General features: G+C 43.6%; 1 protein-coding gene across 3 annotated transcripts in view; it reads right to left on the bottom strand.

The window, feature by feature from the left end:
- GSDME (gasdermin E) overlaps positions 1-4,189 on the bottom strand; it is a 50,286-nt gene extending 46,097 nt beyond the window's left edge. The window contains exons 1-2 of one of the 3 annotated variants that reach the window (XM_033088925.1): positions 4,111-4,141; positions 1,853-1,952 (exon numbers count right to left, since the gene is read on the bottom strand). The gene's annotated coding sequence lies outside the window, so the exon portion shown is untranslated. Of the gene's footprint in view, positions 1-1,852; positions 1,953-4,110 lie in introns of all 3 variants that reach the window. The other 2 variants (XM_033088923.1, XM_033088924.1) reach the window with 2 other exon arrangements.
- Between the last annotated feature and the right edge of the window lie 19,346 nt (positions 4,190-23,535).

Here is a 23,535-nt window from a genome sequence, read left to right as displayed (position 1 = left end):
TTTTTTTTTTCCATCTAACATCAAACATAACCAATTTGTCATCTTGACATAATAGGGTTTTTTAGGAAGGGTTAATGGAAGTGGCTACTGCTTTGTAGGTTTTTAATAAAATCAAGTCTATTGAATGAAGGAACTCTTTGAGAATCTTCTCCTTGTGGAGCTAAATTAGAGGTTTCTTTTGTATTATTATGTTTGAATGTATATTTACATGGCTCAAATATCTAAACTGTATGAAGAGATATACATCAAGAAATCCCACCCCTACCCAGGTCCCATCATCCCTTTCACCCCTTTCCCCTTCAGTTCCCCTCATGGTTCTTTATACAAATACCAGTAAGGGAGTCTACGCACTGTTCTACAGCTTGCTTTCTATCATGTAACAATATACCCTGGAGATCTTTCCATGTTAGTACCTTCTTTATAGCTGCATAATACTCCATCATGTAGCTGTACCATTGTTTACTTAATCTACCCTGTCTTGCTGATTACTTGGGTTATTGCTAAATTTTTGTTATTGTAAAAATACCACATTAAATATTCCTGAATGTATGCCTTTTTCATACATGGGCAAGAGTACCCAAAGGGAGATTTCTAGAAGAGGGATTGCTAGATCAATGGGTAAATGTACGTATGATTTACAGGTTGTACCATTTTGCAGTCTCACCAATAAGATACGAAAGTATAAGTCTCAGCAACAGAGTGTGTTATCAAACTTTTGTATTTTTGTCAGTCTCGTAGGTGAGAAACGGTATCTCAGTATAGTTTTAAGTTATATTATTTTCATATAAATGAAATCAAGCATCTTTTGTTTAAAGCCTTTTGTATTTCCTTTTCTTAACTGTGTCATTGGCACATTTTCTATTGCTTCTGGGTTTTTTTGTTCTTTATCCCTAGTAACTTTTGATATAATAGATCAGGCAAAGTATAAGCTAGAAATTTAATGCAAGACTTTATCATGTGGCATTGGGAGACAATGAGCTGCCATACCTTCTCAAGCATCTAAAGTAACTGTCTAGCCGGGAAAAGTTAAATCAAACGCTCAGGGCCAACTGAAGCATCTAGAACCCAAGTGGCCTGACACAGACAAGCACAACAACATCTCAATTAACCAGAAGTCTAACTTCAGATTCAAATTTCCAGAATGCTCCAACCTAGAAGTCGATGACAATGAGAGGTCTAGCGCAAAATGCTCGTGACCAAAACCCCACTGCATTTCACAGCTGGACCACCTCTGATCCTGGGCCTTAAGAATGCTATTAGCGAACAGTCCCTACTCACCTGCCTACAGGGTTTCCCAGCTTCCCAAAGCGGAACTCAGAGAGCCAAAGTAAATGTGGTAAGGACATGTAAGCTTGAATCAGACTCCTGGACAAGAGATCTCGAAGGCAAAGACCAAGAAACCAAGACACCAACACAAAGTTAGAAAAGCACATGGCCACTGGCTCCTGGGAGCAAAGAATCCTAAAAATGGTTGCCATGGTAATGATTGCATGAGAAGATACTATCATCACTAGTGTCCATTCTTAGTGGACACTAAGAATTCAGAGTGATGGGATTATCAAATCTTCGAAAGGACCCAGTTCTTTCTCATACCCAAATCAAGATTCTTCTTCGGAGCAGCTCTAGCTGATCACCGGGCCTCTGCTTGAATAGTTCTAGGGAAGAAACTTCAACATCAAAATGAACTAGATCGAGAGAGAGGCAAATGTTTGTTGAGTACCTGCTATGTGCCAGGCATTGGGTTAAGTCCTCTTTACGCATTTCCTCATTTAATCTTCACAACAACCCTGAGTAGGCATTGTCCACATTTTACAGAGTGGCAACTGAAGTTCAAAAATGTTAAGTAACTTACCCAAGATTATGAGAAAGAAAAGAAGCAGCCCTGACATCCGGAAGCTGGCCTGGTACCATCAGCTCGCCCTGGCGTTGCTAGGCACTGGCCTGGCATGTTCCTGGTGAACATGAAGGTCACAGAACATAAACACCAGGCAAGGCCACTCCAGTCATGACAAAATAAGAGAAAAACAAGACTTCTCAGAATCTTGTCTGACCACAGACAAAATACGAACACCGTCCAAACCACAAACATGACCAAACACCCCACCACCACCACCATCAACCCTGGCAAACGAGGGACGGCTGCTTCTTCGCCAACCACAGCTCTAGCCTCCCCTCCTTGTAGACAAGATTTGTGAAGATAACTCAATACAATCCCCCTCGCTTGCTGACAGCATCCAATCCTCGCAGCATCCAACAACGCCAAGTCTTGTTTCCTTAAGCTCTCCCAGAACTGCCTACAAGCCCAAATACTTTAACGCCTTTCGGACACCCACTTACTGAGACCCTCCAGGGTTCCCCACGGTGTGAGGTCTCCCTCAGTGCCAGGAGCAACAAACCCGACTTGTTCAACTCTAACTGTGTTCCTGAAGGTCTTTGACTGGAGGGCATTAAATGTCACATTAGAGAATTAATGCTGAGCCCAGATTCCAACGAAGGTCCACCTGCCTCTCAAGCCTAGGCCTACCCACCCTGCTCTGTTGATTCCCTAGTCAGTTTTTTGGGGGAATAAGGGGACGGGGCTACAAATGACTCATTTTGTAAAGTAAGAAAGCCTGCTCAAAAGGGTAAACTTCAGTTATGGTGAAAGCAAACATCACGGCTGTGGAACACATTATTTCCTCACTACCTCGGGAAAGGAGACATTTCTATACTTGTCTCACCGTCAACAACTTCAGCACAGTTTCAATTATTTTCGGTTTTCTAAATAACAAAATGAAATTGAGTCTATTAACACAGAGGTGTCATCCTTTTATATCTTCCAGTGCTTACAGCCCAGTACCTGGGCTCATTTTGATAAGAAGAAGACAAATTAAAGACCAGATACTCTATCATTTCTTGCTAAAATAAACATCAGTGCGTGAAATACTAATAATTTTTAAAACGATGGTCAAAAGACAGGCATGAGCTTGAAGAAGGAGTCAGCAACAGCTTTGGGGAAGTGGAGTGGATAACAGAAAAGAGACTGATTCATAATAGAGAAGAACCCTCTGGTCCTCTTGAGGGTTCAAAAAGAAGAAAAAGAAAAGCACTTCTGGAAACTATAAGGCCTCCTCTTAAAGCAGGGGAGCAAAGAGGCAGCTGCTGGGGGTTTGGGCCACATTGCTCCGATCTCTCTAATTGCCGAGGCTCAACTTCTCCCGGCTAGTTTCTTTTATCAGAAGAGCTCATTGGTGGTGGATTTTGAAAAGGATTCACTTAATTTATTCAGCTGCTTTTCTGCCTTCACAGCACGTCTTTCATACCCCTGACTCATCATCCGTCTATCTGCCTCTTGAGGGCAGCGATGTCAAGACATGCATCCCTCTCGCCATCCTATTCTCTTTCTGGAGGGCAGAACGCTGTCAACGAGTGATTTTTTTTTTTTAAGCATCTACAACAAACGCCCTCTTAAGAGCCGCAGCCCTCTAGTCTTCGCCTCTCCTGTACGGATGGCAAGAGGGCTCCCGGCAGGGTCTGGGGTCCGCACGTTAAGGCCCCAGGAGCCCGGCGGGCAGCTGTGATGTCATCCCACCTCAGGTAGAGAACACCCAGGGGCGCCTGGCCTCCGCCCCATCCCGGACCCAGGTGGAATGGCTCGTACCGGTGCAGAGACTGAATTCCACGTCGGCTCCGGCCTTTCCCGTACACGAGCCCCTCACCCTCTTTTCCCCCCACCCCTGCACCCCCTCCACGGCCCCAGGCCGGGAAAGCATCGGATATCCAGAGGAGAAACCAGAACAAAGAGTGAAGGAGTGGGGAGGGGGTGGTGACAGGGGAAGACAGAGGTACCAGCTGCCCTTGCAACAGCCAGCGAAGGAAAGGGAAGCGGGAAGGGAGAGAAGGGGGATGGGAAGATGCGGGGTGCTTCGGGGAGGGAGAGTGGAGCAGAGGTGAGAGGAGCGGCGCGACGCGGCCAGCTGTGCAGCTGCCGGCAGCCCGCCGATCCGCCTCCCTTAAGAGGGAGAGGGGGAGGGGTGTCCCCGAGAGGAGAGCGCCGCGCGGACTCGCTCCCGCGGCGGGACGCCCGCACCGGGCACAGCCGGAGCCGCCGCGGAGCCTGCCCGCACTTACCTCCGGCGCGGGCGGCTCAGTCCCCAAAGCCGCGCGTCCCGCGCAGGCCACAGTTGATGATGACCGGGGAGGCGGGCCGGGGGCGGGGGTTCGGGGCGGAGGGCGGGCCCGCGGGACCTTTGCTCGTCCACGCCCCCTGGGGCCGGGGTCCAGCCCAGGACGCGGGAGATGCGCGCGCCTGGCCGAGGCGAGGCGGGGTACGGCGGCGGGAGCCGAGGGGCGCCGGGCGCTGGGAGGCCCGCAAGCGCGCTGCGAGTGCGCGGGCGGCGGGCCGGGCGCGGGGCTCCCGCCGAGGCCCCCCCGAGGGTCCGGAGTGAGCTGATTCTCTCTCGGTGGGACTCCCCCAGAGCCGGTCGCCTAAGGCCGCAGAGCTAGCCCCGCGGGCCTCACCGCCCGCCCCCAGCGTCGTGGGTTTGAGCGCTGAACCTGGAAACGGCCAGGACCCGCCACCAACAGTGGGGCGTGGACTGGCACTGTGGTTGCATGGTCCCACTGAGGGTCAGAGGCCCAGGTGACCTGTGGGACAGCCCCTGATGCCGGTGCCTGGGAGCGTCCGGATATGTGGTGTGACTGTGCCCACACTTAATCCTGATGCTTATTAATAGTTCATGTAAGTATATTCCAAGTGCCTTGAGGGCAGAATCCGGCATCTGTCACCTCCTAGGTAGGTGCTTAGTGAATGCTGAATGCGTGAGCTTGAGCATAGCTGATGCCCAAATACTGCTTGCTGACAGACTGACTTCAACATTATATTTTTTCAGTCAGTATTTATGGACCATCTTCTCTGAGCAGTGATCTCTGCTAGGCTGAGAACAATGAACGAGACAAAATACGATGTCTGTCCTCTGAGAACTTACATTCAGGAGTGTTAAGTTTTGTTGCTGCCTTCACCAGTGCAGGGGGCGTCAGGGCCTTCCCACGGACCCCCATATGCTCTGGGCATATCCCTAGATTACAGATCTCAGTCAAGCCATCCCTGACTACAGATGCTCCTCAACTTCAGCTGGGGTTACATCCAGATAAACCCACCCCCGAAGTTAAAAAACAGCCAGTCAAAAATGCCTTTGACACCTAACCTACTGAACACCACAGCTTAGCAAAATTTACTCGGAACACTTACACTAGCCAGTAGTTGAGGAAAACCGTCTCACACAATGGATCTACTGTAGAGTACTGGTGTGTACCCTGGTGATGGCATGGCCGGCTGGGAGCTGCGGCTGGTTGCATCAGGAGAGAGTATCCTGCTGAATACTCCCAGGCACAAACCAGGCCACTGAATGCATGTTGCTTTCGCACCATCACAGAGTTAAAAAACTGAACCTCTGTAAGTCGGAGACCATCTGTATTCAAATTAAAAGTAGATCCAGTCTACCAACCCACAGTCCCCATCTGCTTTATTTTGCTCCTTTGCACTGAGCAACAGCCGGTAGACTGTATGCATCATACTTGTTTCACGTAGTGTTATATACCTTCCTTTTCCCTAGAATGCCAGCTCCGTGAGGACAGGGCCTCGTGTCTATTTTTTTCATTATACCCAGCACCTAGCGTAATACCAGATGCCTGGTAGACAGTCAGTAAATAATTGTTAAGTAATACATCTTCTTGTGTGTTTCTCCAGCTAGATTGTGGGGTCTTACTCATTTTAGCAGTGCCTGGCCCAAAGTAAGTGCACAACTAATGGTTGTTGGATGAACGAGTGAATAAAAATGATTGAGATCAGTGGTCCCCTTTAGATCCCCTGCCTTGCCAGAGTGATTAGGTATTAGGAGAAAAAAAAGAATCGTCCTTGTCCTGTTAAGAGACATTTCATCCAGGATTGGTTCTCTACTTTCATAAGACCATCTAACGATGACTCTGGCTTGTTCCAGAGATTATTGCCTCCTGACATAGGACATTAATCTTAAGAAATGCTCATAAACACTGTGTTTATGATCTTCTTACCCCATAAGCCCCAGTCCTCTGTCTGCATAGTTTACTATTTGTAACAGAGTGTATGAGCTTTTTGGTGCAACAGTGACTCAGTGGCTTTAAATTCTATTACTCTTTTGGCCTGTCCATTGCCTTTCAATTAAATTGCCTGAGGAAGATGATAATAGATCAGCAGCTACTATTTACGAGTATATACAACTTCCGATTTATTGTTGCCAAGCATGGTTCTGAGTACATTACATGGGTTGATTGACTTATTTAATCCACACAGCAACCTATTAGAGGTCCAAATTACAAATGATAAACTGAGGCACAAGCTGGGAAGCCCACCTAGCTGGCCAGAAACAGAGCCAAGATTTAAACCTAGATCATTGGACACTATCTGAGCTTTTAAACCACTAAATGGTACTCTCCAGAACAGAAACTAGGAAGCACCATAAGAGTCAATGCCAAGCAGTGTTTGAACAGACCTGTGTGTTTTGGGAGGGAGGGATGAATTGTGTGTAAGGAAATCCTCTCCCCCACTCCTTCACCAGGGCTCCTCTCCCTGTCCCATGGAGGGGGCGGGAGGGGGGGGTCAGGATTCTGGCCAAGCCCTAGCTGAGAGTCTCCATGCTTCTGTTGTATTTTTGAACAGTTTTGCTTATTATTATGAAATAAAAGGATTTGAAGATTTAGATGGACAAATACAAGATGGGAACTTTTAGCCCAACTAGAAAATAAAAGGAAATACAAAGAAAACATCAAACCCCAAGCATCTCACTCCAATTGAGGTATACTCCCTTTGAGAAAAAGAGCTCTATGGAAGCAGAATTTCAAAGGACATAAACTGGGGTGATCATAGGCATGGCAAGTTTTTGCTTTTAAAATGATTCATTATATAAACTCCGTATGTTTCAAGTTACAGAACTTCTGAAACATACGGATGGGGAATAGTGTATTCCCTACTCCATCCCCAGATCCTTACTGAGTAAACAACTTGTAAAGGTCAACAAAAACTGATACAATTTATTAATGGGCTATATTTCATAAATGTGCATTTTGAGCCAGCTCTGTATGGCTGCCGTAACTGCTTCCTCGTTCTTTGGGAGCCACTTTTTGGAGAGACCTGCTCTCTCTTTTTTTCAAATTTTTATTTTCCAATTACAGTTGACATTCAATATTATATTAGTTTCAGATATACAGCATAGTGGTTAGACATTTATATAATTTATTAAGTGATCCCCATGGTAAGTCTAGTACCCACTTGAAACAAACAACCCAATTAAAAAATGGGCAGAGGACTTGAATAGACATTTCTCCAAAAGAGGACATACAGATGGCCAAGAGACATATGAAAAGATACTCAATGTGACTAATCATAAGAGAAACGAAAATTAAAACTACAATGAGATATCACCTGACACCTGCACTCTAGTAGATGAATGTCCTCTATAGAGGAGAAAGAACACAAACAGCCTTTGGATCTGTCAGATCTGGGTCAAATCCAGACTACCACTTACCAGCTGAGTGACCTTAGGCAAATTTTTAACTTCCCATTTAAAAATTACTTATAGTGTTGTCATGAGATTAAAAAAGAAGATGTAGGAAAAGCACTCAACACATAGTAGGCCTTCAATAAAAGTTAATTTCATTTCCTTTAATAATCACTTTCGCATAATGTCACTTTTAAATTGAGCAGAAAAATTTTCATCTATGTATAATTTTGTCTTTTATCACACTGCCGCTCAGAGGAACAGAGCTACTAGCATAAAATAAAAATTTGACATACACTGATATATATTTTTAAACCAATTTAATTTACCTCCCTGAATCCCAAAAGTGTTTTTGTTTTGTTTTGTTTTTAACTGGAGACTATATTGCCAATGCATATTACTAATTACTGCTTTAAAATAAAAAAACTTTATGGAGGTTTAACTATGGCCCAGAGTTAACAACCTGTTTATTTTCGTGTCCCAATCATCTCTTGTTCAATTGCAAGGTACAATTGAACAGATACAGACAGGAGAAGAACGGAAATGTACTTGGTGGCCAGCAAATGATCAACCAAAATTGTCAAAATTAAAAGTCTCGAGGCAAATGTTATTGGACAAATAAGGAAATGAAGTAATTTCTTGTTCCAACTATCATTTACTGCATACTGTAAAACTTAGTGGCTTGAAACAGCAACCATGCTATTATAACTCATGATTTTGAGGTCAGGCCTTCGAGCAGGCCTCAGCTGAATGATTCTTCAGTTCCACGTGGCTTTGACTGGGACCAGTGAGTGGAATTCAGGCAGTGAATGGCCTAGTCTGGTGGATCCGAGATGGCTTCACCTATATATCTAATGCCTTGGCAGGAATGGCTGGAAGGCAGGACTCATCAGGGACCATCAACCAGACCCCCCTACATGTGTCCTCTCTTTCATGGTGATCCCAGGAAGTCAGATTTCCTAGGTGGAGGCTTGAGGCTCCAAAAGGGAAAGGGAGGCTCCAAGAAAGAAGATAAAAGCTATAATATAAGTCTTATGACTTAGCCCCTGAAGACCCAAAGTGTAACTTTCACAGCATTCTATGTGGAAGGAAGGGCAGACCCAGAGAAAGGGGAATTGTTCTCTACCTCTGAATGGGAAAACAGCAAAGAATTTCCAGAAATCTTCCATCTACCACATTCGTTTTTTTTTTTTTTTTTTTATGAAATTCTCTAATTAAATAAACTCAATTAGTAAAAACTCCTATATTTTTTGTCCATTGTTCACGTAGGTAGCATAGTCAGCATTAAGGAGATTTCCCAGTAGTTGTCCATCCGATGCCAGGTTCAAGGAAACATTCAAGAGTGATGCAATCCAGAGCTGTACATGCTTTGCTCATCTCATTACCATTATTCTTAAAGATGGTTCAACATGTAATTTTGCTATACCCAGCACAGAGAAAGGCAAAGTCCATGCATCCAACAGTTTGTTAATCTAGCAAACATTTATTAAACCTACTATGTGCCAAGCATATTAGATAGTGCCTTCATAGAACTTGGGAGTCTATCTGGGAAGACAGATAAACAATAAGGATAAAGGGTGAGAAATTCAATGCCAGGGGAAGGCTTGGCTGGAGCATCCATCATGGTGGAGGAGGAAAGTCAGTCGGGGTAAGCTAACTGCTAAAACAAATAAACCCCAAATTACAATGGCTCAAATATAATAGTAGCCCATTTGTTCTCAGTGAACAATCAAAGGAGTTCCCAAGTATAGGAGGCGAGAATGGAGGAGAATAGTGTCTGTTCCTTTAGGAGCCAGGCTACTGGAGGCACTGTCTTTTCCACTCAAGGCTTCCAAGTTTGCCTGGGCATGGTCGTCTCCAGCAGGCAGACTATAAGAGAACATGGAGGCTCCCTTGTGGGAGATTTTCATGGACCTGGCACTTTGGTGTACCTTCCTTTGCCCAGAAATCAGTCACATGCCCCCCTTAAACCACAAAAGAAACTGGAAAATGTGGTCTTTGTGCCCAGGAGAAAAAGAGGAAATGGGTTTCTGAGAGCAGTAGCAGACTCAACTTCAAAATACTTTTAGAGCATGAAAAGGTGTTGACCAAGCTCAGAGCGTTTATAAAGAATCCCAACAAGGGCAACCCAGGTAAAACTGAACCTGCGTTTAGTTTAAATCTTTTATTTTCAGATTAGAGAACATGTACTATAAAAAGAATGAAACCTTTCTTAATCCCACACCTAGTTTAAAGGATATCTAAGAAAACGTGGAGAAACCAGTGATAGTGGGTGAGGGTGGTGTTTTCATCAATAACAATTATTACTGATAAAACTTCTTAGGTGAGTTTTAATTGGCATGGGAGACTGGGAATTGTATACACATTTGTTGTTTAGTAAGGTCCTTAAAAAGGCTAATTGCAATGGAAAAAGCAATTTGGCATGGAAAAATTATCTTGGCATCTCACTCAATCTTGACTGGTTGCTAAGAGCACCAGTGCAATAAATTTGTTAGTCTGAACGATGGAAGAGCCCAGAAGTTGAGCCCCTATCCCACCTGGGATCCTTTGACACAATGAAAGATTTTACTTTGTTTCAAACCGTTGGTAGAGGTGGAATTATTTTTTTCTAATAGTATACTTTGAAATCATCAAGCTTCACTTTCACCCCTCAAGAGAACTGTACCTATCGGCTCACTGCAAGGCTGGGTTTCTCTGAGGAATCCAGACAGCCAGTAGGAAATGGATACACAGTGACCACACAATTTAAGTAGGCTTGTTTTCTGAAAGTAAAACCATCTTCCTGTGCTAATGTCCTCATATTATAACACTGTGAGGGTTAATTTTATGTGTGTACTTCACTAGGCTAAGGGATGCCCAGATAGCTGGTCAAACGTTATTTCTGGTGCATCTGGGAGGGTGTTTCTGGGAACAAATTAGCATTTGAATCTAAGCTGAGGAAAGAGGATGCCCTCACCAATGCAGTGGGCATCATCCAATCCCTGGAGGGTCTGAATAGAACAGGAAGGTAGAGGAAAGGGGCATTTGCCCTCTCTCCTGAGTTGGGACAGCCTTCTTCTGTCCTCAGACATTGGCACGCCTGATTCTCCGACCTTCAGATTCGGACTGAATTACATCACTGGCTTTCCTGGTTTTCCAGCTTGTAGATGGTAGGTTGTGGGACACTCGGCTTCCATAATCAGGAGAGCCAATTCCTATAATAAATCTCCTCATCTCTCTCTATCTCTATATCTATCTATCTATCTATCTATCTATCTATCTATCTATCTATCTATCTATCTATCATCTATCTATCTATAGAGAGAGAGACAGGAATTTTTTCCCCAGGAAATCTTATATATCTATACAGATATATCTGTATATCTACATAAATACATTCTATTGGTTGTGTTTCTCTGGAGAACCCTGACCAATACAAACACCAAAACCAACCAAAAAGCAAATTCAAGTGTCAGTGTAGACAGCTTATCAAGCTTGGCTGTTTCGTGATTTGGGAGTTTGGCACAAACTCTAAGTTTCAGTTCCTCCCTACCTCCTACTCGCTGTTACCACTCCTTCAAGCCTCAGTTTCCTCACCTGTAGTGGAGATGATAACACCTAACTCATATGGTTATTGTGATTAATCTAGCACCCAGTAGATACTGGAAAAATGGTAGCTATCATTATTGGTTTCAGGTTCCTTGGAATTCCCATTGATTTTAGACATCATCAAGTGTCCACTATGTACCTGAATAAAGCCTTTCCCTGTCTTAAGAAGCTCACAACTACTAGAGGAGTGACCTCCTGGAAAAAGCTGAAAAAGAACCCAGTAATTCTGACTCGGGAGGGAAAGTTGTCAGAAAAGACATCCAGGACCTTGCAGAGAAGGATCCAGGTAAGTCAAACAAGCATGCTTGAAACCTCACGAGGTTCCATTTCTCATCTCTCCCTCCTGACCAAAAGACCCTGCCCCCACAAGGGTAATGCCTGACATTCCCCCCAGCAACGATTAGCCTTACATTCCAGAATTAGAAATAGGCTTGAAGTATAACTATCCCCAAGGGAAGTCACACTGGAACGAACAGCCACATTAAAGCACAAATGTTGATGTGGGTCCTTTCTGGAGAGCAGGGTTTGATGGGGAAGTTGGAAGATATATGGAAGGGCTACAAAAAGGAAACCACAAAGCATTTCACAACTTCGCTACTTTGTGCTTAGTTAGAACAGTGGACACCAGGTTAGATAGTATAGCTACATTTTTTGAATGCTTAATTTATGTCCACCATGGTCCTTTATGGATACATTGTTTTGCTGAATCTTTGTACAACTCCAAAGAATATGATAATCCCTATTTTACAGAAAAAGAACACGAACTCTTAGACAGGCAGCCTACAAATCTGGCACAATTGAGACCAGGATTTAAACTCACATCTGAGTCCAAGCCTTACCTTTTAACTATTGCCTGACAGGTGAACTTTGGGAAGAAGTCAAACATTTAAACGCGATTCAAAAAAATCTTTCAGATAAATTAGTATTCACTCACTCAAAGGAGGTTGCTATTTCTTTTGTTCTTAAAAATTCTCTGGAATAGTGACTCCTACAACTACCCCTGCAGTCCAGTCTGTGGACACAAAAGGGATTCATGGAAAGTAACCTCCCAGGGTGATCTGATCATAAATTCCTAAATGAGCAGGTCATGGTGGCTAGTCACACACCAGGTGTATAAGTTCTTCAGCAAAATGCTTATCTTTGCCTTAAGTAAGCCCTGTCCATTGTTTCTGTGCATCTAGGTTAACACACCTGTGAAACCCGCTGTAACCAGCCTCAAGAGAGCACAGACTCTTATAATCCATTCCCTACCTTGCTTTCCGGATCTTCTTTAAGTCTCCTCCCTAATTTCAAATGCATAAAAGAAGCTGCAAAGCTATTATTCTCTGGAGCATTTGAGATCTTGCTCTCAGCATGGTCATCTGTTTTGTTCAAATAAACTCTTATAAAAATTCTCTACAGGTTTGAATTTTTCTTACATTGATGAATCTAATGATTTTTGTTGCCCTATAAAATTTTTTATGTCTTCCAGAAATCTCTTTTTCTAGGAAAGTGGAAAAATGAGGTAGCGTGGTTTTGGCTGGCTTTTCAAGCAAAGAGGAAGTAGGACCTTCCTTCTGTTTCTACTAAATCTTGTCATTTCTTCTAAAATTGTCACAAAACAGTCATTGTAAGGCTAAGAAATCTGGGATAAAGTTACATTTGAAATCTTTTATTGTTAAAAATACCTACAAATACCAAAAATGTTTTTCTCAGATCACAAAATTTAGAGGCTGATTTTTCTCTTCTTACGATTGTCTGATATATTCTCCATTAATAGGAAGTCCAGAAAAAATGCTTTTGATGGCTCTCAGACATGTTTGTATAATACTTTATTAATGCCGTCTGCTTTTGCTTTATTAATGTTTTATTAAGGACCATCTGGCTGTTGCTACAGATCATACAGACTCTGCAATGTGTCGGTTCTCACCCATCAATAAATTATCAGGGTCATCATGAACAAAAGAGAGATTAAGGCAGGTAGTGGAAAGAGCAGGAAACCAGGACACCCATGTCCCAAGGCTGCCCCCAGCTGGTCTTGTGGCCAGCATCGTCCCTCTACCTCTTCTGTTCCTTGCGTTTCATCTGAAAATTGAAGGTTGCGCTCTGTGGACAAAAAAAAAAAAAAAAAAAAGCCACATAAGTGAGCTGCGCCCTCCACAACTAGATTGAAGTCAACAAGCTGCCGCTGAGCCTCCGGAGGGGCGGCCGGATGGCTCAGGTGGTTAGAGCGGGAGCTCTCAACAGCAAGGTTGCCGGTTCAATTCCCACATGGGATGGTGGGCTGAGCCCCCTGCAACTAAAGATTGAAACCGGCAACTGGACTTGGAGCTGAGCTGCGCCCTCCACAACTAGATTGAAGGACAATGACTTGGAGCTGATGGGCCCTGGAGAAACACACTGTTCCCCGACATTCCCCAATAATATTTCAAAAAACGGGGGCGGGGGGGCACATGCTAAACCTGACAAGCTCAGGGGAGGTCAGCATGGCAGGCCTTACAAAATCAGAGACCAAAAGTAACCACATAGGCTGGTCCGAACGAAAAATTCCTAACTAAAAGTGGGTCATGGCGGGGAGATATGTCTTATGCCTCTAGCTTCGTTGACAAAGGTCAGTCTTTACCTTAAGTCAGCCTGTCCATTGTCTTTTTGCATCTAAAATAACATACCTTTGAAATGTTAGTGTAATCTTTTTTTCCAGACCCCTCAAGGCACATGGTACCAGAGCACAGAACCCCTCCTCGTTCTCTTGTTGCCTGCACACCAACTCTATGTGCTGTAAAATGTTAATTATTAACTATTCTGTGCCCACCAGTATAAATGAAGTATGTGTTTCTCTGTTTTACTTTGTATCTAATCCAGAGATTTCCGCCTTTGCTTTCTCCCACCCCCTTAATCTACCACCAATGGATTTCATGTAACCCTCCTTAGATCTCCTTTGATTCTAATGTGTAAAATAAGCTATAAAACTACCATTCTCCAGAGCATTGTCTCAATCTTATTGAGATTTTGCTTCCCTGCAATTGTCAGTTTGGCTCAAAGAGCCTCTTATAAAAATTCTCTAGCGGTTTGGACATTTCTTACGTTGACAACTCAACCTCTAAGATTACTTCAGACTTAAATTCTGGGTCAGAAACGCAAATGCAGTGCGGTGGACCAAAAACAGGGAAGGGGATTCTGCATGGGAGGGCTGATAAAAACCATCCTGGCTGTGGCCTGGGACCTAATGGACAAAGAACTGGTAAGATTTAGGACAGGTGGGGAGAGAGAATAGCATATTCCAAGGTAGGTAGAGTTTGGGGCTGGAGTAGAGAACAGACTGGAGAGCAGTCTGGGGAGGACTTTACATGTTAATGGGGCATCACCAATTAGATCTTTTCTCTACACCAATTCTAGGTTACGCAATTGGATATATATTTGGTGCCTAATAAATAATACCTGTTGATTTCATGGAAGTCCTAATCAGATGCCCGTAGTTTCCATGAATAACTTGGTTTTGTGGCTTTACAAAGGCTATTGGGATTTTAGGAATGGATTTCCAGATGGTTCAGTAATTTTCCAGATATCCAGGTCACTAGAACTTAGGTGTTTTTTTTGGTGTGGTTGCTTCTCCTTCCATATGCTGATGCCCCTTTTACTTATAAAGAGGCCATGAGATGAGACTTGATTTAAGAGAGAAAGAATCAAATTGTGAGGGACTTGAGTTACTTCAAACAATGAAACACCCAAGGACCTCTAAGGACCTACAGAGATGTGGTGGGTACTGGTTAAATTATAGGGACACCATGCTCTTGAACCCTAGGCTGCCTTGTTGGTCTGGCAGGCAGCAGGGAGAGGTGGTATTCAAGCCAGCACTCAACAACAGACTGAGCTTTTCTTTCTCCCACCTCCATCCCTGACGAGTCTGTCTGTAGTCTCTCGGAAACTCATCAATGACAATAAAAATTTTTTTTATTTTATTTTCTTCATGAGCTCAATTCTGTTCAGGCAGAGCTTATAAGCTCTTGGGTAAAAACTAACTCAGTGTTTAGTTTTACATCACTGTTTAAATCATTTGGACTATAATTCTGTTTCATGATTTAGACATCTCAAATTATATAGCCAGTACCTGAAACACATTGGGAAAAAATTAAGTTTGATAGCATGAGGAAGAGTGCTATTATTTATTCTTTCACATTTTAGTGCAAATCATAAATCCACACATCCGTGGCCTTCATTTTAAACGCGTTTATGACTAATTCATTTTAATTGTGTTCACACTTGATGGCGATTCCTATTGTTCTTACACTCACTGATTCGCAATCAGTTCTTATTTTCATGTTCTACAGAGACACTCAGCTTCAGAGATATTATGCAGCGCTAAAGAATTTTTAAGACTAATTAACTGTCATGGTTATGTTGTAATTTGTCAGTACAGCTCCCTCCCTCGCCCACCTTCATAAGAGCCTGTCTGTGTCTTCTGAAATATTGATGACATGGGCCCTTGGGTTTTGCAGCGCCAGGGCGCTTACAGATAATAAAGATGAAAACATGCCCTGGAAGAAACTTCCTAGAATTTAGTACTCTCCTTCTGATTTGAAATAACTCTCTTTGTTGGCTTTGGAAAACTGTGATTCCTACTTCGTGGGGTCACCAGAAGGCTCACATGCCACAACCATGTCTTCCCTTATTCTCAGAAGAACTATCTCCTTGCTTTTTCTTCATGGAGTCTTTCTTTACCTTGAATTTCCCAGTGTTTACAGACAGTAGATGTGTGTCTCTTAGAGGCACAGATCTCTTTGGAAAGTATGTGGGGTCTAGGTTATAAACAAATGGTCCTGCTTTCTTTAGGATGGGAAAAGTCTGTCTTTCTGAGAGACTCTTGTCTGGACCAGTGTGAGTTCTGAGGGATGTCCAGGCCCTGTTCATGCTCCGTCTCCTCCGTAACTCCATCATGACTACCTCAAAGAAGCCATCTCTCGCTAAGTCATTTCCTGGTGACACCACTCATTTGCCACTTAGCACAAACAGTAGGATAGTCACTTGCTTGACTTTCCTTTTCAAAAAGAAAAAATCCGTATTTCTCCTTGAGCCCTCAAACCAGAACCGGCACCTCCCCAGAAGGGTTTAGGCATTTCCCACGACTTCGATCTCACGCTCTCTTCTGGCTTTAACATCCTGCGTCTGCAAAGTCACCTATGCTTATCTAGCCCCTCCTCTCTTCGGAGGTGATCCAGCTATGGAATCCAGCCCCTGTCTTTCATTTACACAAACATCACCCACACAGGCATATGTGTGTGAAAGATGTTACTGAATGCTTGCAGAAACAGGAAGAGTTTATAAGAAAGTAAACAAACAACTAAAATTTACATAATAGGTGGCCCTGCGATTTCACTATCTCTGCGGTTTTCCTTCTTCCAAGCCATACTCTTGGCGCGTCATGTTTTCACCCACAGTATTATATCAAGTTCATTTTCCCAACGAAGATGATTCCTTTCGTAAGAGGAATTCCAATACCAAGTTTCATGGTAATTTTTTCTCATCCTGTTACACAATATTACATGGACACAATAACTTCCTCACTCTGCGGTAAGTCTAGGAAGGCAAAGAGCCTTCAGATTCATCATGGCTCAGGAGAAGGGGAAGGGATAATCCCCGGTCATCTGCTGTGTGTCGGCCATTCTGCCAGGTAGTTTTTGTTAATTAAGTTTTTTATTGAGGTACAATTGCCATACCATTATATTAATTTCAAGGGAACAACATAACGACCCAATATTTGTATATGATCATTTTTATACCTATTATTTTACTTCTGTGCTATGAAGGCAGGGTACTTATCTCCATTTTACTGATTTAGAAACCGAGGCTCAGAGAGATTAAATAATATGCCTAAAAACCACATTGTTTAGAATGCAAAGTCAACTCAAATTTGTGAAACAACTAGAATCCCATGACATTTCTAGCTTGCAAAGGGTTGTTGGGGACTCCGTGAGATTGCCGCCTCCCCTCCCACCCACCTGCCTGACCCTGCTTCTTACAGCCTGTGCTCAGGATGTGCTGTGGTGAGGACGAGCTCCTGGGCGCTGGCATAATGGTCGCGGTGGTTCATTCTACATGAATAATACACTGGTCATGGCAGTGGTCCTTTAAAGAAAAGAGAAATCTCAGAAATGGGAAGATGGAAGGGCCTGAGTCAGATTTTATTTGTCATCATGCACCACTTCCGGGGCTTAACTGTGGTCTGTTTTAACTTGTTACGAAGCATGTCAAACCTATACCAAAGGAGATCCTAAAACCCCCTATCTCTATTATCCAGCTTCCTTAATTATCCGCCCATGGGCAATCTTTTCATCTCTATTGACTCTCCACCCCACACTCCCAATTTTATTTTGAAGCAAATCCTCGGTTTCCTTTTAGAACCAGGTCTTCACCACCTCACCAGGGTGCACTTTCATGTGATTTAAAAATTCAATTAAAGTTAAAGCAGTAATGGATTGCTGTAATTAAAACTTCCTAGAGCAGATATAAATTGCGATTACACAAATGAACCCGGGAAGATGGGCACCAAAAGGGCACTCTGTTTGTCCACTTAACATTGGCCCCATTTTACCCTTTCTTAGCTCAATATTCTCACCTCCTGCCCCAAAGGCAATTTATTTCCCAAACCAATCTGATACAAATTGTGTCCTTCTATTTCTTAAAACACCAGAAATTCTTTTATAGGTGTGATACAGAAATGTGCATAAGAGAATAGTGCTAAGAAGAGAAAAGTTATGTCCCAAAATAGTAACAGTGTTTTCTTGAGGTGATATAAACGCAGGAAATTTCTAGTTCATTGTTTCCTTTTGGTTTACAATTATTTAATTTTTCCTATTTCTAAAAGTAGGGAATTACTTTTATGGTTAAAAAATGTAACACAAATGTCCACCATGAAGAATATAATCTCAAAGAAGTTGTTACAGAAAATAACATATTGGGTTCTCTACACAGGTTAAACATTTTAGGACAAATGGAAAGTGGGGAAAAAAAATATTTTACTCAATCCACAAAATTTGGACCCCCTGAAAGTGCCAGCATTGTGCCTATGGCTGGATCGAAATCTGGCCCTACATGCTATCTGAACCAAAAACCATGCCCATGGCTCTTAGGGCTGCTTCAGGGAACATGAAGCAGTATAGAAAATGTACCTGAGGAATCGAACCATTGAACGTTTGGGGGGATTTAGATGACTCTTAGTGACAAAAGGTAGGACATTTGAAACAAAGCTTTCCTGGAGAAACCCAGAGACACAGAGGGTCACTGGCTCCTGTTTGGGCTGTCCTTGCACGTGACTTCACGGAGAAACAAGGGCATATCTTGTCATAGAGCCTGAACTCCTCTGCTTCCAACAAGTACACCCCAAAATCCCCCTCACCAGAGAATCAGCTCAGCTCAAGTGTCCTTTGCAATGAGAGTGGGCCACCAAAGGGGATTAAATCCTACTGAGTTGTATTGTTCCCATTTATTTTGCCTTAAAAAAAATAGTTTGTGAAACCAAACTCCATTCTCTAAGTCTTCTGTCAAGAACATGTATTGTGTGGTTTCAAAAAGAAAAACAAATCTATTTTGCCCTTGAATCCACTCTAGCTTCCCCACAAAGGCTCCGTCTAAAAGGCTGAGTATCAAAAAAGGGGAGGGGGAGAGGGGGTGGAGGAGAGAGAAAGCATGTGTATATGTGCTTGTGTGTGTGTGTGTGTGTGTGTGCGCGCACGCGTGTGTATGTAGGGGAGTTCACTAGTCAATAGGTTTCAGAAAGTCACTCCCCATTCAGGAAAGGAAGGAGAGATCCCAGGAGAGAGACCAGGTTAGAGCTGAGAGTCAATAAGGTCTCAGCCTCCCCAAGAGTCTCTGTAATGAGAGGTTGGAACCCAAACATGGGAAGACCAGACAATAGGCTTCGAAGTCCAGCTGAGGAACATCAGACCCCAGCGTCAGACCTCAGGCCGAGCAACAACAAACAGGTGGTCTTTAGACCAATGTATTTGTATTCTTTAGGAGATAGGACAGGGTGATGGAAAAAAGAACCCCCCAAATACCCTGTAACAAGGGTTTGAGTAGGTGGTCCAGAGCTAGTGTAGTGGCTCGATGGTGTAGGGTGACCCACTGCCCCAGTTTGTCCAAGACTGAGGATGTTTCTGGCTTGCGGGCTTTCAGTGCTAAAACCTGGAAAATCCTGGGCAAAGCCAGACAAATTGGTGCCCCTACGGGCTGGGTGCCAGGATCTATCGACCTTGTTAATTTGCCAACATGCAGTTTCCATCTTGAGGTGGATGATAGCTGCTCCAGCTTCCAACATTGTGTTCATGTGCAGCCAGCAAAGAAGGGGGCATATTTCTTTCATTTTAAAAGCACAACCCAGAAGCTGCTCATACTACTTCTGCTCACAGGTTTATACTCAGGATATAGTCCCATGGACACACCACGCAGGTGTCTGGGAAATGTCATTAGCTAGGTAACTATGTGCCCAGCCAAAGCTTCTATTATCTTGGATTAAGAGGAAAACAAATTGAGGAGGGTCATCAGGCAATCTGCCATCTACTGAACAGATAACGTGTACTTTGCAATGCCCGCCATACTCCACAGCCCCCTTCTAAGTGGCTCTTTCTGCAACAATTGTCATACTGGTTCCATGTGACCCTTCACCTCGGCCTCAGCTGGATGGACCAATGACCCAGGTGCAATTTATAGTGTTGTCAGCAGCGAATGAGATGGCCTGACATGACAGCCTTACCTATAGGATGTGACCTTTTCTGGAAGAACTGAAATGTAGATACATGAAGTTAGTCAGTGGCAGAAGCTGAAAGATATCCAGAGAGAAATCAGGGAGCAGAAACGATGAGCAAGCGGAAGCCATGAGAGAAAAGACGCTCGGGGAAGAAAGTTCTTGCTGATTGCAGCATGGTCCGTGTAGAGGCAGAGCAGTGCTGAAAGGGGGACTAACCCATCCTGGAGGAGGAAAACATGATCTTATTTATAGAAGTAAGTGGGATTCTGAGTAATTTTCTAGTTCCATAAATACGTTCCAGGTTCTGAAGGCCCAGGAGTAAGGCTGCTCCTACCTCCCCTGTGACACCTTAATTTCGGTTCCTAGGTTGAAGCAGTGGCACGTGATATGCTATGTTTGTGAGTGTCGGTGTGGGCAGGGTGTCATTAGTGTGTATTCAGCGGAAAGAAAAAAATAAATAAAACACCAGAGAAACTCACAAAAAAATGGCCTAACGAATAAAGACATTTGTCACTGCATATATCGAGCCGTGCAGGGTGGCTGACTGAGAGACTCAGCGACATCATCAAAGCCCCAGGCTCTGTCCCCATTTCTCACTGCCATCCCAGCCCCCTGGCGCTGCCCCCTTCCTGGTTGGAGGATGACTGCAGAAAGCAGCCACACAAACCACAGTCCAAGGCTGGCAAGGAGATGGCCCTCTCTTTAGTCCCTTGTGTGAGACTGAAAAACATTCCCAAAGCTGCCAGCAGATTGCTCCCCTCGTCTCACGGCCAGAACTGCACCCTGAGCCCATTCCTAAGTCAGGGACGGGCGGGAGGAGAACTTGCCATATAGGCCTGATCAAGACGCCGGGGCTGGGCAGAGGGCTTGGCCCCCCTTCAAACACAATGGTGCCCACATCCGAACAGAGGCAAAGTTCTGTTAGTAAGTACGGAGGAGGGTGCAGGGGTGACTAGAGAACGATGTACAGTATCCCGACCAGGAGGGGAGAGAATACACGTGTGTTTGCCTGGATATACATGTGAGGCCCGAGGGCTCAGCTGGTTCTCTGGCAGACCTCACGGGGCAGTTCATGACTTGTGAAATCACAGCGAGGGCCTTAGCGTCACAGGTTAGAAACTTAACTCTGACGCTTAACGCGTTCTGGGGTATTGATAGACCCTAGCCAATGGTTAATTTATAAATCAAGATTTCCATTTGTTGATTTGTAATACAGGATGCACAAATGTCTCTCCAATAGCTGGAAAACTCATGTTCACCATACATCCAATACACGGCCACTAAAGAGGCAATTTAATACTCAGGAAGTTTCTTGGTTGAATGTAACATCAAAGCAAAGGGTGCCAGAGGGTTTTGTGCCCTTTCATGTGTGGGCCACACACTCTCATGCTCCTTTTTCATTGTGCACGTTCTTCTCCTTGCCCAGAGTACCCTTGTGCTCCTTCTCTGCCTAAAGATGACCATTTAAACCAAATCAAATGTCACATCTTCTGTGAACTCCTCCTTGAACCCCTTGGCAATAGAACCAACTCCTCCCTTTGTTATATTTCCATACACAGTCAATATTCATTGTGGGCTATTTCTTCTCTCACTGTACTATAATTTCAGTGGCACACAGGCTCCCCAGGGAGCAGAGCAGTGTCTTAGGCATCTTTGTCTTCCCAGCGGATGGCACAGTGACTCTTCTGGAACCTACTAGAAATAGAAGTGTGGTTCTCAGAGTTGGCTATGTATAAAGTCACCACATCAACACACGACTGTGTTTTAACAAATCATATTCTCCTCTGACACCCTACAGATGGGCATTTGTCTTATTAGGGAGACCACTTCACGGACGGTGTAGATGCCTGACCACTGCGCTGTACACCTGAAGCTGCAGCTGAATAATATTGAATGTTAACTATAATTTAACATATATACAGTAACAGGATGTGGAGTACAGCATAGGGAATAGAGTCAATGAAATTGTCACAGTGATATACGATGCCAGAGGGTAGTAGATTGGGGGAGGGTGGTTATCACTGTGAGGGTGTAAATGTCTAGCTATGACAGTTTTGTACACCTGAAACTAATAAATAAATAAATAAGAAATCATATTCTCAGGCCATGTCCCCAGGGAGTCTGACTCAGTGGGTCGTGGTGGAGGCAGGAATCTGCGTATTTCCCGGCACCTTAGTGACCGGGTAGCAGGGGTCCAGGCCACATTTTGGGAGGCACTGGCCTGGCCCAGGATCTTTCTTGCATGGCACATAAATTGTTCTAAGGACGGGGAAATGGCTACATACCAGGAAGAAGGTCTCTTTCTCAAGTGCAATCAATGGGCAGCAACAAAATCTTCCTCGCTAGTCCCTTTCCAAGGAAATCCACAAAATCTTTCATGACTCCCTGCCCAAGTCGGTAGGGTTTAATGGGGAGATCACTGGACAGGGAGTTAGAGCTGTAGTGATTACTCAAGAAAGTCTCCTAAAAGATGCAGACGCCTGAGCTGAGGCTTAAGGAGGAGAAGGTGTGAGTTCGGTAGACATGACAGGAGAGACATTTCTCAAACAGGAAGAGTGTGGAAAGGCTTGGGGATCTGAGACTACAGGCAGTTCAGTGTAACAGGAGAGAACAGTGCCTGTGGGAAGTGACGAGAAAGAAGGCTTTAGAGTAGTCACAGGCCAGTAAATTTATTATTCACCCAGAGCTCCCCATCAAACAGTAAAAACTACCATTTATTGAGCTTTCGTTCTCCATTAGGCACTAAGATAAGCGATTTACATATATTATGTACAGCTTAGTGCTTAATGTTGCATTTCTCCCACTGTTTGGTCTCAAAACCAAATACGAGGTCAGACAATTAAATTTGTGAACTCATCCTAGAAAAAGTGCTCCATACCTCATTGCTGAATATCACTATGGTCACCTTAGAGGTACCCCCCGTGGAAAGCTATGCACCGATGCCAGTGCCTCGTCCACCCTTCAAAGCAATTTTGGAACTCTTTTTCTGGAATGGCCATCAGAGCTATCATTGTATTACCCTTGATGTCCTGAATGTCATCAAAATGTCTTCCTTTCAATATTTCCTTTATCTTTGGGATACGCATTTATGGAACCAGAAGTCACTGGGGGCCAGATCAGGTGAGTAGGGAGGGTGTTCCAATACAGTTATTTGTTACTGGCTAAAAACCCCCTCACAGACAGTGCTGTGTGAGCTGGTGCATTGTCGTGATGCAAGAACCACGAATTATTGGTGAAAAGTTCAGGTCGTCTAACTTTTCCACACAGCCTTTTTAGCACTTCCAAGTAGTAAACTTGGTTAACTGTCTGTCCAGTTGGTACAATTTCATAATGAATAATCCCTCTGATATCAAAAAATGTTAGCAACATCATTGCAACAAATTCACAAACTTAATTGTCAGATCTCCTATGCTCTTAAAAACTACACGCTCTTAAAAAAATTTTTATACTCTTAAAAATTACAGACAACCCCAGATAGCTTTTATTTATGTAAGTTTTATCTATCAGTATTTACTGTATTAGAAATTAAAACTGAGAAACTTAGAAACATTACTTCATCTAAAATACTGATAATAAACCCATTATATGTTCACATAAAAATATTTATTAATGAAGTATGACTAGAGTCTCCAAAACAAACAAATGAAAAAATAGAGGAAACACTAGCTTGGCTTTATGTGTTTGCAAATGTCATCCATGTCTGGCTTAAAA

Source organism: Rhinolophus ferrumequinum, chromosome 20 (genome assembly GCF_004115265.2).
Source record: "Rhinolophus ferrumequinum isolate MPI-CBG mRhiFer1 chromosome 20, mRhiFer1_v1.p, whole genome shotgun sequence".
NCBI classification, from domain to species: domain Eukaryota; kingdom Metazoa; phylum Chordata; class Mammalia; order Chiroptera; family Rhinolophidae; genus Rhinolophus; species Rhinolophus ferrumequinum.
This window is presented reverse-complemented; position numbering and strand designations above follow the sequence as displayed.